Source organism: Rhinolophus sinicus, chromosome 2, assembly GCF_057876585.1.
Source record: "Rhinolophus sinicus isolate RSI-liver-muscle chromosome 2, RSI-T2T, whole genome shotgun sequence".
Lineage (NCBI taxonomy): Eukaryota > Metazoa > Chordata > Mammalia > Chiroptera > Rhinolophidae > Rhinolophus > Rhinolophus sinicus.
In genome coordinates this window covers 130,815,223-130,834,531 of record NC_142502.1, presented here as the reverse complement: position 1 = coordinate 130,834,531, position 19,309 = coordinate 130,815,223, and positions in this window count along the sequence as shown.

The following is a 19,309-nucleotide window of genomic DNA, read 5'->3' as shown; positions in this document are numbered from 1 at the left end:
CTCATGAATGACGAGAAACAAATTGTCCAATAAAAAAGGAAGGAACCATCAGTAAATTTGATGGGCTATTTTTCAGCTGTTAAAATAATAATTGATAATGAGGTAGAAACGTTGAAATCTGTTTACAAGTGATTCTAAATGAGAACAATATATGACGATGACTACGTATTCAGTATTATTGTTTCTAATGAAACATCAATTACAGATGGACAAATTTGTATGAGAACGTGAAGAAACAAGTATTGAAGAGTTGGGATTATGTTGAGATTCAGAAAATAAACTTTCATTTATTTGACAGAAAAAAAGTACTCTATAAAAATATAAAGAGGGAAAATAAAGACATTTCAGTTAGTTAGTCAGTTATGACATAAAACTGCAATATTTATGTAATGTTAGCTTAGACTCTCGAGCCAACACAGTAAAATTAACAGAAAAATACATAATTTTTAAAGATGAATTTATTAGTATATTTCTATCATATTTGTTATCTTAGATTAGAAAACCTGACACAGTTATCACAAAAGTGGTAGAATCATAAATCCACATATTGGAAAGTTGTTTAAAAAATGCATGTATAAAGTACCATAGTATTTATAGTTTTCCTTTATGCCAGTAAGTATATTGAAAAGACCAAGAAAAAAGGTCTAAAACAATAAATAGCAAAAAAAACAAACTACTTAGAAATAAACATAAAAAAACACACAGCAACTAAATTTAGAAAATTAAATAAATGAAGGAAAGCATAAAAAAATCAATAAATGTAAATGAATAGTATAATACTGAGAAGAAAGCATTGATAACAAAAATATATCTGCTATTTTCAATTAAGTTTAAGATTAGTACATTTCCAATAAAAATTCAAATAAAATTTGGGGAAATAAAATGTTAAAATTCATTATGTTAAGTGAAATAAGTCATATAGGGAAAAACAAATACCATATAATTGCACTTATATGTGGAATCTAAAAAAAATAACAACAAAATAAATGAACAAACAAAGCAAAAACAAACTCACAGATACAGAGATAAAACTGTTTCCAGATTGGGGGGGGTTGGGGAATGAGTGAAAAAGGTAAGTATTAAGAAGTACAAATTCCCAAATATAAAAGTAGTCATGGGATGTAAAGTATAGCATAAGGAATATAGTCAATAATATTGTAAAAAACTATGTATGGTGCCAATGGGTACTAGACTTATTTGGATGACCAACTCCATAAGGTATATAAATGTCTAATCACTATGTTGTACCCCTAAAACTACTGTAATATTGTATATCAGCAGTAATTGAAAAATAAATTTTAAAAAATTCAAACGCAAGGAAAATTCTAAAACTTGGATGAAAAATAAGCTATGTGAATAATGCTGCAGTGAACACAGGGGTACATATATCTTTATGGATAAATGTTTTCAGATTTTGGGGGTAAATACCAAGAAGAGGCTTACTGGGTCATATGGTAATTCTATTATTAATTTTGTGAGGAATCTCTATATAGTGTCTGTACCAATAGTGTCTGTACCAATTTACATTCCCACCAACAGTTAATTAAGTGTTCATTTTTTTCCACAACCTCTCCAACGCTTGTTATTATTTGTCTTGTTGATAATAGCCATTCAAACAGGCGTGAGATGGTATATCATTGTAGCCAAGATATGGAAACAACCAAAGTATCCTTTGACATATGATTGGATAAAGATGATGTGGTACATACATACAGTGGAATATTACTCAGCCAGAAGAAAAGATGAAATACTGCCATTTGTGACAACATGGATGAATCTTGAGATTATCATGCTAAATGAAATAAGTCAGACAGAAAAAGTATAGAACTTGACTTGAAGTCATATGACTTCACTCATATGTGGCATATAAAACTGAATATAACAAACGAACAAGACAAACAAACAAAAAATCATAGATATAGACAACAGTTTAGTAGCTATCAGAGAGTAAGAGGGTAGGGGATAGGGGATCAAATATATAGTGATAGAAGGAGATCTGACTCTGGGTGGTGAACACACAATGCACTATATAGATGATGTATTGTAGAATTGTATACTTGAAACCTATATAATTTTACTAGCCAATGTCACCCCAAAAAATTTAATAAAAATTATTTATTATTTTTAAAAATTGAAAAGAAATAAACTGTGTGTGATCCTTGGCTTTTCAAAAGCCAAGATAAACAAACAAGTATAATAAATAAACACATAATACATTTTATTTAAAACAATGCTAAAAATTAAAATGAAAGGAGTATGAAGGAGCATAGCAGCTGTACAATTATTTTGAAAACCTATGTCCTTCCTGTAGTAAATTCACATCCAAATTATTTTATCAAACTTTATACAGCTACAGTAATTCAATTTCTGAATATTGTAAATATTAGTGTTTTATAATAGAATTGTGAAGTCACTGTATGAAACAGCTAAATAAATCTTAATTACATAGAGATTGAAACTCACTCTTACTATTAAAAAAATAAAATAATATGCAGAGCATTATTTTCTCCTTAATCTTGTATATTTTTCTTCTACCTTTCTGAGAGATATATTAATTAAATATATTCCCTATGCTTGAATATTTTAATCATCTAATATTCTACATGGCAACAAACAATTTCATTCATATGCCTATGTGTATGTATGTATAATTCATATGTATATCATATTATTTTAAATATAATATTATATAACATATAAATTATATATATATATAATTTTCAATAAACATAAGCCCAATGTTCCAAAACATTTTTTGCATTTAGTTAGCAAATTTAAATATTACACATTTTCAAAAAAATATTAAATGTAAAATGTTAGCTTTCATTTAACAAATCTCATTTAATGATGTTGTCTTAGATGAATATTATGTCATGTGAGAATAAGACAAGCTTTAACATCAATTTGATTCCTATTTTTTAGAGCTACAGAAAAGCCTTGTTTACATAAAAAGAAGAGAATAGCATTCAATATTTGAATTTCTTCCTAAAACAGGATAAATATTACACAGGTCATTAAACATATTTTTGGAAGCTGAAAACTTGATTAGGAGGATTGAATTTTATTGAAAGAAAACAATCATACTTGCAAAACGACCTGTGTATCATTTCTTGGAACCTCATACTCTAAATTTTTGGAAGAATCACCAAGATTATCAAGGTCTGTTAATTTCAACAAATATTATTTTTATTTGCAGTACTTCTGCATCTTAGCCACACACTGACATCAGCCTGGAAGCTGAAGAAACACTGTAATCTGAGTCCACATCCAGAGATTCTGATGAAATATTCCAATAAACAGTTTAGAAGTTGAATTTTGAAAAACTCCCCCAGTGTTCTGATGTGTAACTAAGGCCAAGAACTAATTTTACAACACTAGTTTTCAACCAATACAGAGAGAAAGGTTGAGAATATTGAAATGTTGATGAATTTGATATGTGTTTGCAAATACAATATTTGTTGAACAAAATTTTTATTTTAATGTATTTATAAATGCTCTGAGATAAAGAAATGTTAAAGCATATTGTCCGTTCGTAAAGTAAATTATTGTATAAAAATTGCAAATAAACGTATGATCACAACTATAATAAATGAAAAAATACAAGTTTAAAATTAAAAATAAATTAAAATAATTGCCTTTGGGCTATAGGAATTTGAATAACTTTGAAAGAGGGGTGTATTGCCAAAAAACATTCCCTAGTTTCCAATTATCTTATTTTACCAATAAGAGGACATTATTTTTAATATAAAGTAATCTGAATTAAATGAAAAACTGTATGTTATATAGAATGTAACGACTCACTCTATAGACATGTTAGCAGAAAAATATTAGAATGAGAATTGTTAAGAGAAACAAACCCGAACTCACCTATCTCAGGCGACATTTTCTTTTCTTTTCTTTTTTTTAACCTGGCAAAGGATATTCCATGATTAGCCTGTCACTTTCAAAATACTTTTACCAAAGGACCCTACCGACCCTTTACTCAAATGTTATACCTTCTTTTAAAACATTATGTAAAAGCCTAATCCCAGGAGAAGAGCAGTGTTTCAAATTGTCTTTAAAAGTCTTTCAAAGTATAAGGTATAGATGAAAATTAAAATGAATACATAAAGTTATTGGGCATTTTATATTTAATTTTCCACTTAATGAGTTTCTAATTTTATAGAACAGTTCAGCTGGAACCTAATTAACCCAAACTTTCAATTCTGAATCTTATTTTTGACTGGTTGATTTTTATAAAGAAATGACAAGAAAATAAGCCTAATTCTAAATAAGACACACATTTTATCTCTCTCTCTCTCTCTCTCTCTCTCTCTCTCTCTCTCTCTCTCTCTCTCTCTCTCGATAGATGATAGATAGATATAGATAGATAGATAGATAGATAGATAGATAGATAGATAGATCTCTATAGCTCTATAGATAGATATAGATATACATGTCTATCTGTGTCTATCTATCTATATTTACATCTATGTCTATCTGTCTATCTGTCTATCTATCTATCTATCTATCTATCTATCTATCTATCTATCTATCTATCTATCTAAAGATTTATCAAATATTCAGCCTATAACCTGTACCTGAATCCTCAATTTTAGTGTAGGGCACTGGCCAGTAAGTCCCTCCATCATTAAAAAAACAAATAAATAAGTAAATAAATAAATGGTTTTCATTGATTAGATAAGGCCAGATAAAGAATCAGGGTTATTGCTAAATAAAGTCTTATGGCAATGAATGTCCCTTAAAGAGTGATTTTGAAATTGTAGGTCATTTAACATAGTATTAGTGGATTGTGGAAATAATAAATAAAAACAACTTGTAGATATGAGCATTATAAAAAAATGAAATAGATTAAAATAGAGTAGAACATGTGTGTACCACATATAGCATTGGTAAGGAGAGTTTACTGACTTTTTTTTCAGATATTATGTATGTATTCTAGGTTGCAATGTACAATATTTATCTTACAGTATTTTGCAAGCAAACACATCCATAAGACATTGATTATACCTAGAGAATATTCTCTAGTTAACCTTTCAATCAAGTGAAAGTTTGAAGCAATAATGGATTCTGTTCCACTTAGGTTTCCGTTATTTTATATCTAATGACAAACAATAAGATAGAGATGCAAGAGACAAAGAGAGAGAAAGAGAGAGAGAGAGAGAGAGAGAGAGAGAGAGAGAGAGAGAGAGAGAGAGAGAGACACAGGAGGGAAGAGAAGGAGGGGAAGGGGAAGTTAAAGGGGAGAGAGAGGCGTTGGAGATGGGGGAAGAAGAGAGGAAAAGAAAGGGAGAATAGATAGCACTGGAATATATGATCACATAGATGTCAGTTTGAATCACTAATTCCTAAATTGTGGACTTTCTGTATAGATCATTTCTTTGTTGTCCTTTCAGCTGTGTCTCTTATATTTTATCTGTAAAAGTATAGAAACAACCCCTGTGATACAGATCTTTTATAACACTATAAGTATCATAGAATACAATGTAAGTTATTTCCACTTCACTAAAATAATTCTCTTGATTAGAAACAAAGTAAAACAAAAACATAAAGCTCTGAGTTTATGATAAACACCAGTCACTTAATTGTATCCCCCCAATGAGGAAAAATTACCAGATTCCCGATTTCAAAGTCAACAATCAGTGACATTAGACAGTTTGCATACCTTCTGGCATTTCAAGATTGAACAGTTGGAAGGAGATGGATTTATCCAATGGAGGTACCCAACAGATGACTTAACTTCCTGGATTACTATACAATTAAAGATTTTCCTATAACAGGGATGTTTGCAATATGGAGTTTCCACTGCAAATCAGCTATCAGATTAAAATGAATATGATTTTTTATATATCTATCTTTGTGTGCATGGCATTTGTGTTTATTGAAGAAAGAGAAACAAGTGCACATTTTGTTATGTGAGAATCCTTCATTGCAAGGTTGGGCACAGGTTAAACAATACTCCTGATTGTTCACATGTCACACAATTCTAGGCAGATCAGTCTATTTGAAAAGCAAGCTGTGTGTCTGTATTGGCTAACCCAACATGGGCAAACTCACTTCATATGAGTTGCTCTCACCAGGTACTGTGCTTTGTGCATTTTTGTAGAAATTGAGTAAAAACACAGACATGTCACCTAAGTAAGCAATTCTTACAAGTGTATCCTTTATCAATTCAGTAAATGTTTCAATAAGTATGTGTGACTTATTTGCTTTGTCATGGTCCACAATCAGTTCCCCTCTGGTCTACTCTAAAGGTAATTCCACTCAACTAAATTTTTTTAGATAAGCAAACCTAGTCCTGCACAGTTAAGCCAGCTTCCTCAATGTAAAATGGTCAAAGAAAGTAACAGGTATAGAATCAGGTTTCTTGATAGTCTCTTTCTTTTTTCTTTTTCTTTTTTTAAATCTAATAAATAACATGTAAGATTCTTTATATTAAGGACAATACGTTTTTATTAGAGCCTCTAAATTCACCCCAGTTAAATCTACTATTTTTTCCCACCTTGGAGGATATTTTCACCTTTTCCTGACTCCATAATTCCACTTCATTGAAATGTGCACAATACTTAAGACATACTGTAAATTAGAAACAGAGATCTTTATAACAAGTAGTAGTCTCACTTTGTTCAACTACACCCAAGGGCATAGCCTTCATATATTTTACAGTTCTTGTATTATAATATCGCTAAAAAATAATATTTCTCAATAATTATCAATATGACAAAATATTTTAATAAACTGGTGGATGCAGGGGAAGAAACAATGTTTCAAAGCCTTGTTTCAACATTATATAAATCACTGATATAGCTACTGAACTGTTTTGATACTAGTTCCAATGGCCATTTCTTTTTAGGAAAAATAATGAATGCGCTATTAAAAATAATCACCAAATATTATATTTCATATATATGCAGGTACTATAAGAAACACAAAAGTTAATAATAAGTGATTTCTCTCTTCAAGCTACTTAGATTCTAATATGGTCTTTAACACGGCAATCAAATAACAATAGTGTTACTTAGAAAGTGGTGAACAAGGCTTGCATTTCCACTAATATTGTGGGCCACATACTTAGATCAATTATTTTCACCACTAACTGAAGTTCCAAAAGGAAAAGGGAGAGTATTCTAAAGAAAATATTTAAAAATGGAATTCTGAGACAACATAGAACTCAAGAGCGACTAGTAAGAGATTATGAAAGATTCAAGAAACCTAGACTCACAAGAATTACAAGCAGGATAAATGAAATTAAATTTACATCATGGTGATAATGAAGAACATCAAAGATAAGACATAGATGTTACTGAAAGACTACAATTTCCCCTTAAAAGGGATTACAGTATGACAAAATACTTCTAATCTGTCACAATGAATGTCAGGAGACAGAAATATGACAATGTCAATGTGCTGAGAGAGCAATAACTGTCAGCTAGGATCATTATAACCAGTGAATGCATCCTTCAAAATGAAAGTTATATAAAGACATTTTCTGACAAAAATTGACATGGCATGCCACTTGCAGATAATCTCCAAAAGAAATTCTAAATGTTGTGATAATGGAGGATCTGAGTATCAAGAAAGAAGAAAAAACACACAATGTGTTAAGTATGCATATGTAACACTAAATGTATGTTAGTTGCATAAAATCCTAATAGTGGTTTGTGGAATTTAAATGAGAAACAGAATAATTAAAATACACAAAGCTTAGCATGTAATATTTGATGTGGTAAAATAAAGTTGAAGTGTTATAATATCTATATTATCAGGGACAAGGTAAAATATATTGATGAAATTTAGAGATTGATAAATTAAATGCATTTTATAAAGTCTAAAGTGCATAAAATTGGATAAAAACAAAATGTATAACTTTCAAACTAGTCGTAGAAGGATAAAAACAGAAAGAATAACCAATGAATTCATGTGGAAGCTAAAATCTAAAAAGAGAAGAGAAAACATAAAGTAGAAAATAAAGTGAAAAACAAATTTATGTATAACATTAATTTTTGTAACTAAAACTGATTAAATTCTTCAGAAGAAAAAATTATTATCATGGATTAAAACTATAATCCAAACTATGCTGTTAATAAGAGATGCAACTAGATCATAAAGTATCACAATGGTTGATTGTAAAACATGAAAAGGAACTACTAAGCAAATTAAAACTGAAAAAGCTGGTATAGCTATTTAACAACCGACAAATTAAAACTTAAGGCAAACATAATTACTAGATAAAAAATTGTGACGATAAAAATGTGATGATCATTCTGAGGATAAAAATGTCCAATTACGATGATTACATAAATGTTTTAAAAGAGCATTCACATTTAATCATTTACCCTCAAAATATGGAAAGCAAAAACAGAAATACCAGGCTTTTTACTTTAACATTGTACTTATCTTAGTAATTGATAGAACAAATTTGCTAAACTAAGCGGTGCAGGCCTAGGTAACCCACTGCCTGTGACCAGGAGGGGACTACCTCATAGGAGCTACAAAACGATCTGCAGTTGGTCACTGCCTATGCTGGACCTGGAGACATGTGGGAGAGGCCACACTATGAACCGAGGATCGTGCAACCAGTATTGGGCCTGGGGTAGTTCCACAAAAAGTCTAGGGTGCCCCGAGGCATGCTGCTGCTGCTGGTTCCCATAAGGCTCAGTCTCTGATAGTCTCGTGTGGTACATGAGTTGGGTGAGGTAGCATCTCAGGGAGTCACCAGAGTGGGATAAGTAGGGTTCACCAGGTTAATGTAGATTCACATTTAGTGCCAGTGCTGAGTCTGGAGCTACTCAGCAAAAGTCTGAGAGCACACTGAGGCCAACTACCACCCATCTTGAGACCATGGACCCTCAAGAGTTGTCCAAGAAAGATTGCAGCTCAGGCGGGGCTGGCTACTGTCTGAGAAGGTGCCTTTGGCCTTGCACAAGTTGGGTGAGGCACGGTCTCAAGGAGTCACAAGGGTGAAGTGACCAGAGTTCCCAAGGCTAATGCAGATGAAGTTTGGCTGTGTGGGGGAAGGCTTAACACTGGGAAGATGGTGTCCACTTGCCTGCTATGTGGAGGAGGGTTCTACACAGAGAAGATGGAGACTGTCCCTTCAGTCCTCACTCTGAAGCCACACAACTCAGTCTCTCCCTGTATGTCTCTGATACTTCTTGAGTCACCATCACTGGCAGAACCCAGGGTGAGTGCCTGCGAGTGAGTGAGACTGTTTGCAGACCCTTTCAGAGAATGTCAGAGTTTCCCACAGCCTTCAATCTTACCCAGCTGTCAGAACCCCACTGTTTTTCACAGCAAGGTGTTGTATCTCCTCTCCCTGGCAGCAGTGTGCTGGGCTGGGAACCTAGTGTGGGGCTGAGGTTTCTCACTTCTTCCAGGGGGACCTCCATGGCTGAGATATCCCTCCTAATTCTAAATTGCCACACACAGGTGTGGGGCCAGCCCATTTTACACCTCTGCCTCTTCTAGCAGTCTTACTATACCTTCTTCTTTATAGTCTTAGTTATAAGATTTCTGTTCAGCTAGATTTCAGATGATTCTCCAGATTAATTGTTCTATAATTTAGTTGTACTTTAAAATGGTCATGGGAGGAGGCAAGCACAGCATTTATCTACTCTACCATCTTAGATTCTTTTCTCTTATTTCTTACTTAATTGATAATAGGCATTCTAACAGGTGTAAGGTGATTTCTCACTGTGATTTTGATTTGCATTTCCTTGTTGATTAGTGACATTGAGTACCTTTTCATATATTTCATGGCCATTTGTATGTCTTTTCTTGAGCAATATCTGTAGATTTCCTTTGCCCATTTTTTTAATTGGGATATATTTTGTTTTGTTTTCTATTGAGGTATATGAGTCCCTTATATATTTTTGGTTTTAACCCATTATCAGATATGTTTGCAAATATTTTCTCCCGTTCCATAGGTTGTCTTTTTACTCTGTTGGTTTTTCCTTTTGCTGAACGGAAGCTGTTTAGTACTTGTCTATTTTTCCTTTTGTTTCTTGTGCTTTTTTTTTTTTTTTTTTTTTTGATTAAAGTTTATTGGGGTGACAGTTGTTAGTGAAGTTACATAGATTTCAGGTGGGCAATTCCGTACTACATTATCTATAATCTTACATTATGTGTTCACCACCCAGAGTCAGTTCTCCTTCCATCACCATATAGTTGACCCCATTTACCCTCTTCTAGAACCCTCCTTCCCCCTCCCCCTCTTTTAACCACTAGACTATCCTCTATGTCTATGAGTTTTTGTTCCTTCCTTTGTTTGTCTTGTTCTTTTCTTGTTTACAGTTTTATGTCCCACATATCAGTGAAATCATATAGTTCTCTACTTTTTCTGTCTGACTTATTTCACTTAGTATTATAATCTCAAGATCCATCCATGTCTCAAATGGTACTATTTCAAATTTTCTTATGGCTGAATAGTATTTCATTGTGAATATATACCACAACTTCTTTATTCATGCATCTATTGAAGAACACTTTGGTTGTTTCCATGACACTAGACTGTTATCTGTCACCGTGTATCAAAATTAACTCAAAGTGGATCAAAGACCTAAACATAAGACCTGAAACAATAAACTGCATAGAACAGGGGTGTCCAAACTGCGGCCCATGATCCATTGTTAATTGGCCCGCAGCAAATTCCAAAAATATATTTAGTTTACTTAAATAAACCAGGTGAGGCAATACGTACTTCACCTCGAGTGAGTGGCCCGGCTATTTGTGTATTTTACCGCATATGGCCCTTGGTGAAAAACGTTGAAAAATGTTTGGACACCCCTGGCATAGAAGTAAACATAGATACTAAACTTATGGACCTTGGATTCAAAGAGGATTTTATGAATTTGACTCCAAAGGCAAGGGAAGTAAAAGCTAAAATAAATGAATGGGACTATATCAAAATTAAAAGCTTCTGCACAGCAAAGGAAATCATTGATAAAATAAAGAGGAAACCAACCAAATGGGAGAAGATTTTTTGCAAACAACACCACCAATAAGGGGCTAATATCCAAAATATATAAGGAACTCATACAGCTCAACAACAAAAATACAATCTAATTGAAAAATGGGCAGAGGACCTGAAGAGACATTTCTCCAAAGAGGACATACAAATGGCCCATAGACATATGAATATATGCTCAGCATCACTAATCAGAGAAATGAAAATAAAAACCATAATGAGATATCACCTCACCCCAGTCAGAATGGCTATCATCAACAAGACAAATAGTAACAAGTGTTGGAGAGGCTGTGGAGAAAAAGTAACCCTCATACACTGTTGGTGGTAATGCAGATTGGTGCAGCCACTTTAGAAGGCAGTGTGGAGGTTTCTCAAAAAATTAAGAATAAAATTACCATATGACCCAGCAATCCCTCCCCTGGGTATCTACCCAAATAATCTGAAAACTGTTATTCATAAAGACATATTTGCTCCAATGTTCATTGCAGCTTTATTTATGGTTGCTTGTGCTTTTGATGCCATTTCCAAAGAAAAGAAATACCCAGAACAATGTCAATAAACGTCCCTTTGTTTCTTCTCATAGTTTTATGGTTTTAGGTCTTGTGTTTTAGTCTTTAATACATTTTTCTTTATTTTTGTATTTGGTATGATGTAAGATATTAGTTACTTCTTCTATGTATAGACATCTAGTTTTCCCAACACCATTTATAGAAAAAAAAAAAAAAAAATCCCCATTGTGTGTTCTTGGCACCCTTGTAAAAGGTCAGTTGACAGTAGATGTGTGGATTTATTTCTGAGCTTTCTATTCTGTTTCATTTGTCTCTATGCCTGTCTTTATGCCAGTGCCATATTATTTTTATTACTATCACTGTGTAATATATTTTGAAATTAGGAAGTGTGATGCCTCCACCTTTATTATTCTTGCTCAAGATTATTTCGGCTATTTGAGTTCTTTGGTGGTTCCCTATGAATTTTAGGGTTGGTTTGTCTATTGCTGAAAAGTATTCCATTAGGATTGTGATAGGGGAAAACAATTTTTTTTTCTCGTGGAAATTAGATATACAAAATAGCAGATGATACGCTTAGTAGATAAATCTGTAATAAATATGATGGTATTACAAAAGAATAGAGAGAAATGAAAGGGAAAATAACAAGAGTTGGTTTGTAGACTTCACATTTTATTTTTTTGCAACCAACAATGTCAGCCATAAAAGTAGCTGCAAGAGAAGAGATTGATGTTGACAGAAGAGGATGAACCACGATCTAAAATGAATAGAAAGAGAAAAGACAGAAAGTGTGTTATAAAACTACTGTAAAAAACAGAAATGCATATAAAGCATTTACTGTTATTGAAAATCTTTCAAAAAATTTACATGAATCTACAGAAAAATGTAAAGTGACACAAGAATTAAATGTCCTAAAAAATTATTAGAGGTTATTAAAAAAAAAAAAAAAAACAAAAACAAAAACAAAAACCTGAAAAGAGATATAAAGAAATGAGAGTTTATTGAACTCAGGAAAGAAATAGAAGGAAAAGATTCAATCATAGAAGAAATAAGGACTAAATTATAACTAAATTATAAGGCGAATGGATCTTAACAAAAATGTTATTAAATGTAGTAAACTATGTAAATCCAAGTAAATGATATTAAAGGTAAGGGAAAACAACCAAGGAAATGAAAATGGTCTAAAGAAAGAAGTAAGAAGGAGAAATTTATTGAAATGTTAGTCTTTTAATAAGAAAATTTAAAAATACCTGGAAATAAACTAATCTTTAAAAGTGGAATCTAATAACATTTTATAAGTAATCTGAATTTCTCATTGAAAGAACCTACTAAATATTAGAGAAAATCAACTTTGAATGGTAAATTCAGATACTTTTTTGGCTAACTCTATTACAATGTAACTATTAAAACAAACCAATAACTCTTCAGGATTGTCAATGCAGAAGACTAAATAATTTAAAAAGGCCAGAAAATTAGATTGTTATTAGACTTCTTAGCAACAACATACAAATTGGGAAAAGTAGAACAACATGTTCAAGCACCCTAAATAAAGAAAGTGCAAACTAAAAATTATACCTCCAGCCAAAATGTCCTTTAAAATGAAGAGCATGTGAATACAAAACCACATCATGCAAATATTATTCAAAAAAAAAATAATGGTTATATTAATGTCAGACAAAAGATAATTCAGATCAGCGTATATCAACAGAGATGGAAAATAATATAAGTAATTATAAAGGTGCCAATTCTCCACGAAAACATAAATATCCTAAATTTGTATGTATCTAAATAGTTTTGCAGTGCATGAAACAAAACTAATAAAATTGAAAGGAGCAATAGAAAATCTATAATTATATTAAAACTTTGAGCCTTTCATTCTTAGTAAATGATAGGAAAAATAGGACAAAGTCTTAAGAATACAAAAGACTTGAACAAAACTTCCAATTAAATTAAATAAGTGGCATTTAAAAATACTCATCCAACAATGTCTGAACATATATTCTTTGGAAGTACACAAGGAACACTTAACAAAATAAACCATATTCTAGGCCATAATCAAATATTAACAAACTTAAAATATTTCAAAGACTATAAAATGTGTTATCATATAAAACCTGAATTAAAGTAAAAAGAAGTTCCAAATGATTTAAGAAAAAAAACAAAAAAAAACCCTGATATTTGAAAATTAGCAAGAGTATTGAAGAACCAATAGATTAATTAGAGTGTCAGAAGATAAATTAGAAATATTTTAAGTTGTATGAAAATTAAAACATAGCACATTAGATAAAATGTGTTTTGAGGAAACGTTCTATAATCTTATATGGTATAACAGTAAGACGGTTTCAAATCAATGACCTAAACTTCCATGTTAAGAAACTAAAAAGGAAAGAACATATTATGCCTAAAGCAAGCAAAAGATAAGAAATAATAAATGTATTTAAAAAAAAAAAAAATCCATGAAATGAAAAAAGGAAACAGAATACAAAGCAATTAGTTAAACCCAAATTACTTTAAAAAAATGAGTAAAATTAATTTGAAAATCGCATTTAAGTTCCAGTCCAAAATCTTTGGTCCAGAGGCCAGTAATAAAGGAAAAGGAAGAAAGAGAAGGCACCCCTCTTGGACAAGGTGGGGCAGAGCCCTGGAGGAGGCAGAGGCAGACCTCCCTGACACAAAGGACGGGAGGCAGGCCTCTGGGGTTGGGTGGGGGTGGGGGAAGAACATTCTGGGCTCCTTTCTAGGGCTCAAATTGACTTTTTTTTTTTTTTTTTATCTGGAGAACTGTTTAAATTCATTGCCAGGAAGCTTATTGCAGTATTGCACATTCTGGCCTTGTGGTTAATTCTACAGCTTTTGAAAAAAAGAAAATCAGACAGATATTTACTGAATATTTATAATGTTCAAGGTTTCAAAGGTCAGCAACTTGTGCCAATGCCATGGATGAACTCATAGTTCCATGGAGAGGATACAAGCTGAAAGATTACAGTACAAGTGGTTAGTGCAACCATGGAGAGGCCCAGAACATTGAAGAAATAAATTGAAAAGGGGGATACAGATGGGGTAACTTTTGTCCTGGGGCTTGAAGAAGGAATAAGTCTAATTATCTAAATGTGTTCTTTTTTGCAATGAATATTTCTTTGTATAAGGTAGCTTTCCATTTGTTTTATTCAGTAAATGTTTGTCTAATAAAGTAATTACAGCAGTAAAAAAAGATAAGTAAAATTGATAAACAATGACCACACTAAAAATTAAGACACAGATAAATTATAGACCTCCAGGTTGAGAGAACACACATCACTATCAATCCTTAAGGTATGAAAAAGAAAACAAGAAGATATTGAACAATTTATGGTAAAAAGTAAGACAAATTAGATAAGCTGGATAAATATTATTCTAGAAAAATGCAGACTTCCAAAATTCACTCAACAGTAAATGGGTAACAAGAATAATTCTGTATATATTATAGAAAATAAATTTGTAGTTCAAATTTTTAAAATAAACTCCAGAACCAAATTGTTTTATTTGCCAATTCCCCCAAACATTTAAGGATGCAATAAGAGCAATTCTTTACAAAGTAGCACTGCTTAAACTCATTTTATGAAGCCAAATTTACCCAAACCAGAAATAAATATTACAAGTAAAGTACAGAATGATATCCCTTCTGAACATGGAGGCAAAAATTACTGACACATTGTTAGTACATCAAATTCAGCTGTACATAAAATGAATAATACATCATGGCCAAGTGGGGTTTATTCCAGGTATACAGGGTTGGTCTAACATTTGAAAAACCGATAAGGTAATTTGCCATATCAATAATCTGAACAAGAAAGAATATATATGATCATGCCAATAGCTGTGAATAAACATTTGACAAAATTCACCACCAATTTATGATAAAATCTCAGCAAATAAAGAATATAAGGGAACATTCTCAACATGAGGAAGAACATCTACAGAAGAAAACCTACAACTTTCATTCTGCGTACTAGTAAAGGCTAAATTTCCCCCCACTAATATGGGTAAGAAGGTGAATATGTCCATTGTTATTATACTTATTCAACATCATACTAGAAGTGTTGTAACAACAATAAAGTGAGAAAAATGAAAAGATATAGATTAGAAAAAAAGTATTTCTATTTGTAGATGTCATGATTTTCTTCAAAGAAAATTCCCAGTATATCTACGAAAATACATTAGAACTACCAAGTGAGTACTTTAAAATTGTAGAACACAAGTTCAGTATAAAAGATTTAATTTTATATCTGTAAATGCAAAATAAATAATTAGAAATTGAAACCAGATTAATAGGATCATTATCATTAACACTAAATACTTAAAAACAGTTAAGCATAAGTTTGGCAAAATATGTAAAAAGATAGTACTCTAAAAACTTCAAAAAAATGATGAACAAAATCAAGGAGACATAAGTAAATGGAGAGGTAAGTTAGATTCATGAATTGGATACCTCAATATTGTTAACATATCAGTTTTCCCAAATAGATGTATTGATTCAAAGCAATCCCAGACAAAATCCCAGAAAAACAAATTAATAGAAATAACCTGATTCTAAATGTTATATGAAATTACAAAGGAAAATGACAAAATAATTTTGAAAGAGAACAATAAAGTTGGAGGACTCACATTACCTTATTTCTAACTCATTTTAGAACTAGTAGTGAACAGAATAAATCTCATACATTTATGCTAACTGAAAGAAACCAACCTTCAAAGTTAATGCTGCATGAGTCTACTTATGTGACATTCTGTAGAAGGTTAAACTATAGTGATAGTGAAGCATTCTCCATGGGCTGGTTGTATGGAGAGGAACTTGAGGGAATATTTTGGGGGTGGTAGATTTATTCTAAATTTTTATTGTGTAAGTTGTTACATAACGGGATTCATTTGTCTAAACTTCAAACCATTACTCTAACCATGGTGGATTTTTACACTTAAATTTTAACTAGAAAAAACAAAACAAAAATAAAAAACACACAAAAATCTCTATAAAATGTATGTAGTATAAATTATTGAATTCAAAAAATTTCCAAACCATAGAAGTAAATAATATATTGCTTAGGGAAAAACACATATTACTAAATTATAAAGAATATTTATTTATCAAGAGGAATAGGCAGTTGCAGTTACAGAAGCATCTGCAAAGGAACTGGTGAGGTTTTATTTCTTAACCTGCATGTGGTTTTTATAGGAGCATGTTGCCCATTAGTTTGAAACTGTACATGATATACATATATATTTTTTTAAAATCTATAATATATTTCTTAAACAAATATTTATAAATAAAAAGCTATGTACTGTGAGAGAGATAGAAAATGATATTTTCTGACAGTTCAGTGCATGAAATGAATCGCAAAGGAGTATCTTGGCTGCCAGTGAAGGAAATTTAATTGGCTAAGATTACAACCATAATTAATTGGCCAATGTTATCTTGAAAACTAAATAACTAAAACATTAAAAGTACTTTTATACACCTGGATCTAGGGGCCTAAAAAATATTTCTAGGGATTAATTCTTACCGTGCTCTGTTTCTGCTGTACTGGCTTAGTTCTCAGGCCAACTGTTTATTTTGGCAGATGTAGGATCATTATCCATTGGCTTATGTTCTACTGATTTAGGTAGTCCAGAAGAAAGCCCAAGGTTCTTTGCCAACTGTTCAAGAATAAGTTTCACACTTGATTTTCATTGAGATAAATTGGATCAGTTTATAATTAAAGCATATTAGGACTGGGAATAGTGTGAATAAATGAGAGCGCCAAGGCAGAAAATTTAAAGACTCACTCCTATTCATGTAAGTGCAGAGTTAACCCTGCAGACGGAGTGTCCCCCTTTAATTTTTACTCTAGGTTCTTCAAATTCTTTTCCCTGTTTCCAGTCCTAAGCAATAGCACTACAATTGGCTAAGTATAGGTGACATATACCCATCTCTGAACAAGGAGTATTTTCTGACTCTTCCATACCTTTAGAATACAGAAGTGATTCCTCCAGTAAAAGCCATATCTGATTAATGTGTTTTTGGTTTCCATGTAAGCATCTTGATAGTCACCACTCTGTGCTAACAAGTAAAAAGCTGAATAGACTGAAACATCAATAACTTTTCTAGGATTTATTAAGAGGGAGAGGACACAGGGAACATCACTGCCACCATGATTAGAGAAAGAGGGAAACAAAAAAGGAAGTCCTGGCTTACCAGAGCAGAGACTCATGAACTAAAAATCTGTGGAAAACAGTGCTGGGTAGGAAAACCTGAACTGTAGTTGACAAAATTACTGGAGGCTCAGTGAAGACAACACTGAGCGTTGAAAACACCAGGGGCAGCTAGTCATAGGGAGGGCCACACAGTTTTGTGATATTTACCTCCATGCTCTCTGTAGGTTTCTCATAGTAAATGTCAAAGTAAAATCCCCTTGTACTTCCTGCAGGAGGGATTAGGATTACTTAATTTTCATAAGGTACTGCACTAACTGTGCATTGATATGATATTATTTGAAAGTGGGTTTGGATAACATATGTGAGTGTGTGTGTGTGTGTGTGTGTGTGTGTGTGTGTAATCACATTCTAGGGCAACCACTAAAAAAATAAAAGAAAATAATATAACTGGTCTGCTAAGTGAGGGGAGAGAATGAGTTATTATAAAATGCTCAATAAACACTCAAAATTAGAAAAAGTGGAAGTTAAGAGAATAAGGTAAACAGATAGAAAACAGTAACAAATATGCTAGATATTAATTAATCCAACTATGTCAATGTTCAATTGGAAGATCAATGCTCTAAATAAATAAAATAAATTGTCAAAATACATAAAAAAACAGCACCTAACTATATGTTGTCTATAACTGACACTAATCAAAAGAAAGCAGGAAAAGCTATATGAATTTCACAAAGAGCTAACTTCAGGACAAGGAAAGTTACAGGATACACAGCTGTATTACATAATGATAAATGGGTCAATTTTTCAAGAAGACCTAACAATCCATACAATAGAACCTCATAATGCAAGTAGTAAAACAACAAGAAAAAATAGATGAATTCACTTGGAGATGGTCATACCCCTCAATCAGAAATGGACTGATTCAGTAGAAAGAAAATCAGGAAGGATATAGCTGTACTCAGTAACATCATCAATGAATGGGATGTAATTGACATCTATCGACAACTTAATCCCAAAACAGCAGAATATGCATTTTTTTTTTTTTTTCCAAGCTCATGTGGAACATTTACCAGGACATATCACATTCTGGGGAACACAAAAGAAAAAGAATAAAAGGAACCCATTTTGAAAATACAAATCATGTATTGTCTACTCTCAGAACATAATGGAATTAAACTACAAATCAATAACAGAAAAAGAACTTTAAAGTCTCAAAATAAATGCATATTAAACAATTCAGAATAACACATGGATCAAAGAATAAATCTCAGGAGAAATTTAAAAAATATTTTGAACTAAATAAAATAATAAAAAAGCAATTTATTCATTGTGTGTGGGGTGCAGCAAAAACAGTGCTTAGAGGAAAATTTATAGCCTTGAAAACATACACTAAGAAAGAAAAAAGTCTAAACTCAATAATCTACATTAATACCTTAGGAAACTAGGAAAAGGATATAAATTCTAAGTAAGCAGAAGAAAAGAAATAAGAGAGCAGAAATCAGTGAAATTAAAGTCATGAAATTAATCGAAAAATCAACCAAATCAAAAGTTGCTTGAAAAGATCAATAAAATTGACACACTTCTAAACAGTTAACTAATAAAAAAGAGGACACAGATCACTAACATCAGGAAGAAAGAGGAGACATAAATACAGATTCCATGGATATTA